Source organism: Sus scrofa, chromosome 1, assembly GCF_000003025.6.
Source record: "Sus scrofa isolate TJ Tabasco breed Duroc chromosome 1, Sscrofa11.1, whole genome shotgun sequence".
NCBI lineage: Eukaryota > Metazoa > Chordata > Mammalia > Artiodactyla > Suidae > Sus > Sus scrofa.
The window spans coordinates 263,242,609-263,252,171 of NC_010443.5; the positions used below are offsets into that span (position 1 = coordinate 263,242,609).

The 9,563-nt window shown below is 38.8% G+C and overlaps 1 pseudogene; it reads right to left on the reverse strand.

The window, feature by feature from the left end:
* Positions 1,794–2,603, reverse strand: LOC110257109 (annotated as a pseudogene).

Sequence of the window (9,563 nt, forward strand, 5' to 3'; positions counted from 1 at the left end):
AGGATGTTATTAGAAAATGGAACTCTCATGCATGGTCAGCAGTAATGTATAATGTAGAACCTTGATGGGAAATTGTTGGTGAGTTTCTCTTAAAGTTCAACATACACTTGACCCAACAATTCCATTCCTAGGTAATTCGGCAAAAGAAATAAAAACTTTCTTCCCATAAAAAGTTGGATGTAGAGATATAAACATAAACATAAACATATAAATGGGAAAATTATACTGATACACAGGAAGGGAAAGCTAATGTTCATTATTCTTGGTCAGTGGTCACGTTAAGTTAAATTTAGTGTGGCATTTGTTTCAAATAAAACATATTTTAGATGTTTTAGAATGTTTTCAATTAGCACAGAAGAAGAAAGGGATATTCAGAGGAGTGAAGAGAATTGCCTCAGGCCACATACTCTGTCAGGTACAGGCTGCAATTGTAATCTGTTTTCCCAAATACTCTTCTCTTAATCTACGTGGTGCTGAGCCACAGAATCAGTTTTGATCATATTCATCTTTAACTAAGTATAGCCTGAAGAAGGAAAACTATGCATCTTTCAACAGATATAGAATAAAAGAGATTATTACTTAGGCTCATATCATAAAACTTGTGTCATGAAGCTGAGTAGAAAGGAGTTCCATGGAGATTCATAATGAAGACATTGAATGAGACAGACACAAAATTCAATGGGGGCAACAGAAGGCTCAAGACCATGGGTGCTTTCATTGTCTTTCTCATTCCCAGTCTGTACTGAGTGGGCATTTTGTTCAAACTCATGCATGCAGTCAGAACACCCCAGGGATGACTAGTCTGTGAGTGAACTGCTGAGTGTAGAGAACAGCAGTGTCTTAGAGTGATCATTGTTTCTAAAATCCAGAAGAAGCCTTGAGTCCCTAAGTGGAGGAGCTGAACTCATAGCTGTGGATGGTTTCCTGGAGAAATAAAGGCTGCTCTTCAGTTTCTTCTCCTGAGTCACCATCATCACCACAAGCAACCCAAAACATGGAAAGAATGTGAATGGAGAGCAAGGAGAGGAAAAGACATAATTTACTAAGTCCTATCTCTGCCACCTTTCTATGCCTCCAGAGCCTGGTTGGCCTGGAGCTTCCACCCATCCATAGTGACACACATTTCCTCCTCCCAACCCCTAGCAACCACCATCCTATCTTCTGCTCTATGAATTGGTTGTTTCAGTTTCCACATAAAAGTGAGATCATGCAGTATTCGTCTTGTTTTGAGTTTGACTTATTTCACTAGCATAATGGACAATGTTCCACTAAGTTCTTCTGAGGTATAATTTACAGCACAGTGACTATAGTGAACCAGACTGTATTGTACACTTGATATTTAATCCAATAGTACAGTGGATCTTAAATTCTCTCACCCCACACCAAAATAAATTAAAAAGGTAACTAAGTGGAGATGAAAAATATATACATTCATTTGATTATGGAGGTTATTTCACAATGTACACATATCAAAATAATAATCTGAACACTTTAACTGTGTCCTACATCTATAGGAAAATTTTACCTCAAAAAAGGTGTTTTATAACAAACGAATAAATTCACGTGATATAAGAAGAGAGACGTAAGTACTCCCAGATATATAAATTCTCAATGTTACAGACAAAAGCAGTAATCAATAAGGTCAGCTCAGAATTCACAATTTATACTAAGGTGTTGTTAAGAAAAGAAAGAATAACTGTAACAAATTGTGATTCAAGTTACCAAATATTTACTAAGTATTCATTCCAGGCCAGGCTCAAGATTAGATATGTAGGATATGGGATAATGTGACTACATGTGTCTGTTATAAAGATGAGCAAACACCATTGAGACAAGACTGCTGCCTTGTGGAAGAGTTTCTTCAGGGCCCCCTTCATGTCCCTGTTTCATATTCTATAAATTAAGGTGTTCAGAAATGGGGTGACCACTGTGTACATCACAGAGGAAATTATGTCCTTGTCACTGGAGGTGCTGGATGAGGGGACCAAATACAACCCAATAATTGTTCCGTAATAGAGAGAAATCACAGAGAGATGGGAGCCACATGTGGACAAGGCCTTTCAGATGCCCTTGGTGGATGGTACCTTGAGGATGGTGGCCCTGATGTGGCCATAAGAGACCAAGATGTATATTAGTGGGAGGATGATGACTGCCAGTCCTACTGTGAAAATGACCATCTCATTGAGGTACATGTCTGAGCAGGAGAATTTGAGCAGGGCACTAAGGTCACAGAAGAAGTGAGTGATGATATTGTCAGCAAAAAAGGACAGCTGGGCCAGGAGGAGAGTGTGACAAAGGGCACTGGCCCTGGAGAGAATCCAAGATACAGTGGATACAGTGAGGAGTAAGGTATAGAGTCATTCTCTCATGACAATGGTGTAATTGAGAGGATGGAAGATGACCACATACTGATCATACACCATTGAGGTGAGAAGGAAATTGTCTAGATCAGTAAAAAATATGAAAAAATACATCTGTGCTATACCCCTGGTATAGTCGATTGATTTTTACACAGTGGGCATGTCTCTCAGCATCTGTGGGACAGTGACAAATGAAAAGGAGATGTCCAGGAAGGCCAAGTGGCTGAGGAAGATGAACATGGGGGTGTGGAGGTGAGGGTCCAACCTGATGAGCAGGATGATGAGCAGGTTCCCCAGAAACACAGTCAGGTACATGCCCAGGAACAGGAACAAAACACACCTTTCTGCTATGGCTGGATGGGGAGCCCCAGAAGGAGGAACTCAGACATGCTGCTCTGGTTTTCCATCCTCATGCTATTCTTACCTCAGCTGGGAATTGGCTAATGTGGATAATGACAATTAACATGCCACAATATTAGAGTCTTGTCCTTTGTCAGCTGAAAAGTCTTAATTTTGGCTACAATTTCCCTTTATTTCTCTTAAATGTTTGTGAATGAATCAGTCTTTACAATTTTGGCTTCAATAATATATCAAATTCTCACATTAAACAAATCTTTTCCCTATGAAAACAATGGAAATTTATTTTTCATTCAGTAATGAATTATTGAACAACACTTTGCCCCATATTGAGTACATAGGAGTCAACAAGAACTGAGAAGTCTCTGTGTTCAAGTTTATATCTTTACATCAAGCCAGGTTCACACATCTGTCATTTGCTAAGATTAAAATGTGAAAATGGCACTGGGAAAGATGTATCAATCATTCATTTCCTCTTAAAACAAACATGAAACTCCTTACATTTGCAGATAATTACTAAAGCTATGGCATGGGCTTCCAGTATAGTTCACTGCATCCTATCTGTTTTGAGTCACTTAAAATGCCCTATTATCAAAAATGTCCAATCCAGGCTTCCAAACCAATGTCAATAGTTCCAGGCACTGTTTAAGGTTTTATATGCACTTTCAAATTAAATCTTCACCATAGCTCTAATAAATATTATTACACATTTTTTAACCAGAAGAAAACAAAAGCATATATTATTTAAATGTTCAAATATAGACACAATTAAGTGCATCAGGTGGAATCACAACACAGGTCTGTCTGACCAAGATCCATGTTCTTGACCACTCAGCTTGGAAAATACACCCTTAGCAGTTCAAATGTCCACAGAAGCTCTATTATGTCAGCTGCCTTTCTCCAAAATGTTCCCAACTGCCTCTAAGAAAATCTTATGACCCCTACTTATATATCATACAAAGGATTTTCACATGCTTTAACCACTCACAACAATAATTATATTTTAGGACTGCTTGGTTCACAAGGCAAATCTTATGTCTTCATTTGATAAATATGGAAAGTATAGCTATGAGATAAATTACTTACCTCAGGTGACTTAGCTTTCTGATGGTCGATTCCAGGTTAATATATAGTGGGAGGTGGTTGAGCCCTCCTAGATCAAAGGGAAGGTTTGGTGCAGCACTTCCAGCATCTGTGTGCACATGCATAGTTCTGTGGTAATGCACCACAAACTACTTCCATGAGCACAGGTGCATCTATAGTTGTCTGCCCACAATTTATAGTATTCCTGATAAGGGGAACAAAGAAACTTAGATGTAGCAGGAAAACAAGCAGACTATATAAGGCATTTGGTGCCAGCCTTGAATACTAATCACCTGAGCCAGTGCTGGGATGAATAAACACTGCTTCCCAGTAAAAAAAAAAAAGCTTAGTGTCTTGTTTCTCTGTACATAACCCCGCTAACATATTCTGGGGGCTCAACCAGGATTCGGAGACAGTGATTTCACCTCCATTGTCCTAGGGACAACCCCTGGGATGCCAGGAGAGGTGATCTCCCTGGAGCCAGCAGACCTATTGGTCCATATGGTACTAGCACTCTGGACATGTCAGGACAAGAACCTGGGAGCACAACAGAACCCAGGGAGGCACAGGAACCTGCCTAGGGAGCACTTGCCAATCAGACTGGTAAGAACCCAGGTTCAATTAGGAGGACTGCCCCTAAGAGGAAGAAGGGGAGCCTGATCACCTCCCAGAGTTGCCCTAGTAGTCTCACAGGAGTTTTCCTAGAAGAGACAAGACAGGAAGCCACAAGTCTAAGGTGCTTGGTTGCAGGTGGCAGATGTCCTTTGAATGTGAGTAATGTGAGTGAATAAGATAGATGTTGGGAGAGTTCTGACTCAACAAGACAGGCCAAAGAAAGTGTTGAGTCCCCATCCATGGGTCCATGGCAACCTCATATTGCTTTAAGTGACTCTCTTCAGGAGTTCCCATCATGGTCCAATGGTAAATTAATCTGACTAGGAAGTATGAGGTTGTGGGTTCAGTCCCTGGCTTTGCTCAGTGGGTTAAGGATCCGGCATTGCCATGAGCTAGGGTGTAGGTCACAGACATGGCTTGTATCTTACATTGCTGTGGCTCTGGCATAGGCCAGTGGCTATAGCTCCAATTAGACCCCTAGCCTGGTAACCTCCATATGCTGCAGGAGTGGACTTAGAAATGGCAAAAAGACAAAAATAAAAAATAAAAAAATAAAGTGACTCTCTTCAGAGGGGTCCTGATATGGGGTTTATACAGTCTGACCAATGCTAAGATGTGCTTGAAATATCTTGCTAGGGAGAGCACTGGAGACAGAGGAAGAGATTGTTGACTTCTTCCCTTTTCTCCTCCCTCCTCCCCTTGTGCTGTCTGGTACTCCTCTTTCAGGGGAGGAAATGGGTGGAAACCAGAGTAAACAAAACCCCTTGGAGTGCAGGGTAAAGAATTTCAAGAAGGGATATTCAGGAAATTAAGGTAAGGATGGGATTAAGATGGCAGAATAGAAGGACTGGAGCTCAACTTCTCTCCTAAAAACAACAAAATTCACAAGTAAAGGCTGAGCAATCTTCACCCAAATGGACCTGAAACCTTAAAAAAGATATCATACTCCAGAAGAAAAAGAGGAGGTCACATGAAGAGGTAGGAAGGGCAATTTCACGATATAAACAACTCCATATCTCCCAGATGGGAAGCCCCACAGACTGGAAACTAACTGGTTCACAGAGACTCACCTACAGGAGGGAGAGTTCTGAGCCACACATCAAACTCTCACATGTGCAGATCTGGCACTGGGAGAAAGAGCCCCTGGAGCATCTGGCATTGAAGGCCAGTGGGGCTTGTGTGCAGGAGCTCCAAGGGACTGGGGGAAATGGAGACCCCATTCTTAAAAGGCACATACGGACTTTCATGTGCACTGGGACCCAGGGAAAAGCAAAGTCTCCATGGTAATCTGGGTCAAACCTGACTGATGTTCTTGGAGGACATCCTGGGAAAACAGGGGTGAATGTGACTTGTTGTGAGGGAAGGACATTGAAAGCAAAGCTCTCAGAAATACTGAGCAACATGCCATTCTCTGTAGGTGGCCTTTTTAGGAAAATCTGGCCCCACCCATCAGTCAGTGATGATAAGCCCCAGGGCAAGCAACAACACAGGTGGGATCACAGCCCCACCCCTCTGTAAACAGGATGCCTAAAGACCCTTCAGGCACACAGCTGCCTCTAATCCCATCCAGAGACTAAGCCCTACCCACAAGAGGGAGTAGAATCCACTCCACCTACCAGTGGGCAGTCATCAGCCCCTCCCATCAGGAATCCTACAGCAAGCCCCCATATCAACTTCAGCCACATGGGGGCAGACACCAGAAGTAAGAGAGGCTACAACTCAACTATCTATAAAAAGGTCACCACACCAAAAACCTATAAAAATGTAAAGACAGAGACCTATAACTCATATGAGGGAGAAAGGAAAAACCCCAGAAAATCAGCTGAGTGATGAGGAGATTCTCAGCCTCCAGGGAAAAGACTTTAAACTGTTGATGCTGAAGATGAAGCAAGACATTGGAAATAAACTGGAGGCAAAGATGGATAACTTAAAGGAAACACTGATCAAAGAGATACAAGATATAAAACTTAAGCAAGAAGAGATGCAAAATACAATAACTGAAATAAAAAATTCACCAGAAGTAGCAAACAGCAGAATACAGGAGGCAGAAGAATGAATAAGCAAGGTGGAGGACAGATTAGTGGAAATTACGGATGCAGAACAGAAAAGAGAAAGAAGATTGAAAAGAAATGAAGAGAGTCTCAGAGAACTCTGGGACAACATGAAACGCACCAACATCCATATTATAGGGGTGCCAGAAGGAGAAGAGAGAGAGAAAGGGACAGAGATAATAGCCTAAAACTTCCCTAACATGGGTCAGGAAACACTCACTCAAATTCAGGAAGCACAACAAGTACCATATAAAATTAACCAAAGGAAAAATACACCAAGACACATATTAATCAAACTGACCAAAATGAAAGACAAAGAGAAAATCTTGAAAGCAGCTAGGGAAAAGATACAAATAACATACAAGGGAACCTTAATAAGGTTATCAGCAGATTTTTCAGCAGACACTCTGCAGGCCAGAAGCATGATATACTCAACATGAGGAAAGGAAAAATACTCCAAACAAGATTACTCTATCCAGCAAGGCTCTCATTCAGATTTGAAGGAGAAATCAAAACCTTCACTGATAAGCAAAAGCTGAGAGAATTCAGCAACACTAAACCAGCTGTACAACAAACACCAAAGGAACTTCTCTAGGCAGAAAAGAAAAGATAGCAACAGGAAACAAAAATTCCACAAATGACAAGGATGACAAGTAAAGCTACATACACAGTAAAGATATGAAATCATCCATGCACAATTATATCACCAAATTCAGAAATCATGAGAAGAGGAGTGTACAAATGCAGGACACTGGAGATGAACTTGCAATCAAGAGAACAACAACTTAAAACAATCTCATATACATATAGACTCATATCAAAACTTCAGAATAACTGCAAACCAAAAATCTACAATTGATACACAAATAAAGAAAAATCAACTCAAATACAACACTAAAGAGAGTCATCAAACCACAAGAGGAGGGAACAAGAGAAGAAGGAAAGAAAAAAGAGCAACAAAAACAAATTCAAAGCAATTAATAAAATGGCAATAAGAACATACATATCAATAATTACCTTAAAAGTTAATGGACTAAACGCCCCAACCAAAAGACATAGACTGGCTGAATGGATGCAAAAACAAGACCACCATATATATGCTGTCTTCAAGAGACCCACTTCACTTCTAGGGACACATACAAATGGAAAGTGAGAGGATGGAAGAAAATATTTCATGCAAATGGAGATCAAAAGAAAGTTAGAGGAACAATACTCATATCAGATAAAATAGACTTTAAAATGAAGAATATTTTAAGGGACAAAGAAGGTCATTATATAATGATCCAAGGATCAATCCAAGAAGATATAACAATTTTAAATAACTACGGACCCAACGTAGGTTCACCACAATATATAAGGCAATTGCTAACAACCTGAAAAAGACAAATCAACAATAACACAATAATAGATGGGGACTTTATCACCCCACTTACAGCAATGGACAGATCAACCAGACAGAAAATCAATAAGGAAACACAGGCCCTAAATGATTCATTAAACCAGATGGACTTCATAGATATTTATACGACATTCCACCTAAAAGCAACATTCTTTTACTCATTCTTCTCAAGTACACATTGAACATTCTCTAAGATTGATCATATCCTGGGCTACAAATCAAACCTCAGTAACTTTAAGAAAATTTAAATCTTATTAAGCATCTTTTCTGACCACAACGCTCTCTGACTGGAAATCAACAACAAGAAAAAAATCTGCAAAAGACACAAACAAGTGGAGACTCAACAATATGCTACTGAACAACCAATGGATCACTGAAGAAATCAAAGAGGAAATTAAAAAATACCTAGAAGCAAATGACAACAAAGATATGACACTCCAAAACCTATGGGGTGCAGCAAAAGCCATTGTAAGGGGAAAATTTATAGCAAGACAAGCCCACCTCAGTAAAAAAGAAAAAGCTCAAACAAGCTTACTAAACCTTTGAATCCATGTGATTTCAGAATCTTTAACTCAAAATACTGTTAATTATGAACTAACTTCAGCTAAAAAAATTTGCTTACAAAAATTTGCTTGCAATTTTTAGTTGTTGTGAGAGTATTGTATAGAGAAAATTCAGTGTTCAATAATAACATATATTTTATTTTCACCTTTAGTCTGATTATGGTATAAACTCAAAATATAGCTATGCCCATTTTTTGTCATTCTATATTTTTAATTTTCTATCACTGTCTTTTTATTTTTAGTAGGTTAAAGATAACACAGTCAAAACTATACAAATAAATGTACTCATCTATATATCTTTTCTATCCTATTCCCACCCCACCCCCTGTAGATAACAAGTCTCATTAGTTTCAAATTGATTTCTCATGTGTTTCTTCTTTTAAATGGAATGATACAGGTACATATTATTTTCCCTTCTTTCTCACATAGAAAGTCACATGCTATACATGCTATTTTATGCATTGCTTTTTTCCATCTAATAATATATCTTGGAAATCCCTCCACATTGATTCATAGGTATCTTTGTTATTATTTGTTCATAGCTGTGACATAATCAAATGCATTGATGTTGTGTAGTTTTGAAGCCCTAGAATAAAACAGCAGTGATGAATGTACTAAATGCCACCTAATTGTATACCTCAAGGGGTTAAAATGGGAAATTTAATGTTGTGTAGTACATTCTATCACAATAAAATTTTTAAGAAAAAGCCATAATCTCTACATAAAGCACAGAGAAGAAGAATAAAATAATAATGATGTATGATTAATAAGTTAATGTAGGGGCTATGGAATAACAAAGTATGAAGAGAAGCAAGAATAAATACAAAATCTGTTCTCTCAATTAGAAAACATATAGAAACATGGAAAAATAAATTCAAATACATTCTGATGATGTTAGATGTTAATAGATCAAGTTATTCAGAAATACAATGATGGTCAAACTACCTAAAAAGAGCAAAACCAAAACCAAGAATTAACACTCTCCAGATAAAAGGACATCATAGGAAAGTTTAAAGTGATGGAAAAGAAATACATGTAAATACTAACTAAAAGAAAGCTGTATATCTAAACTAACATCAAGGAAGTAAATGAGTTGTGAGGGTTAAGAGCCATGGCTAAGGAGAAATCTCCACTC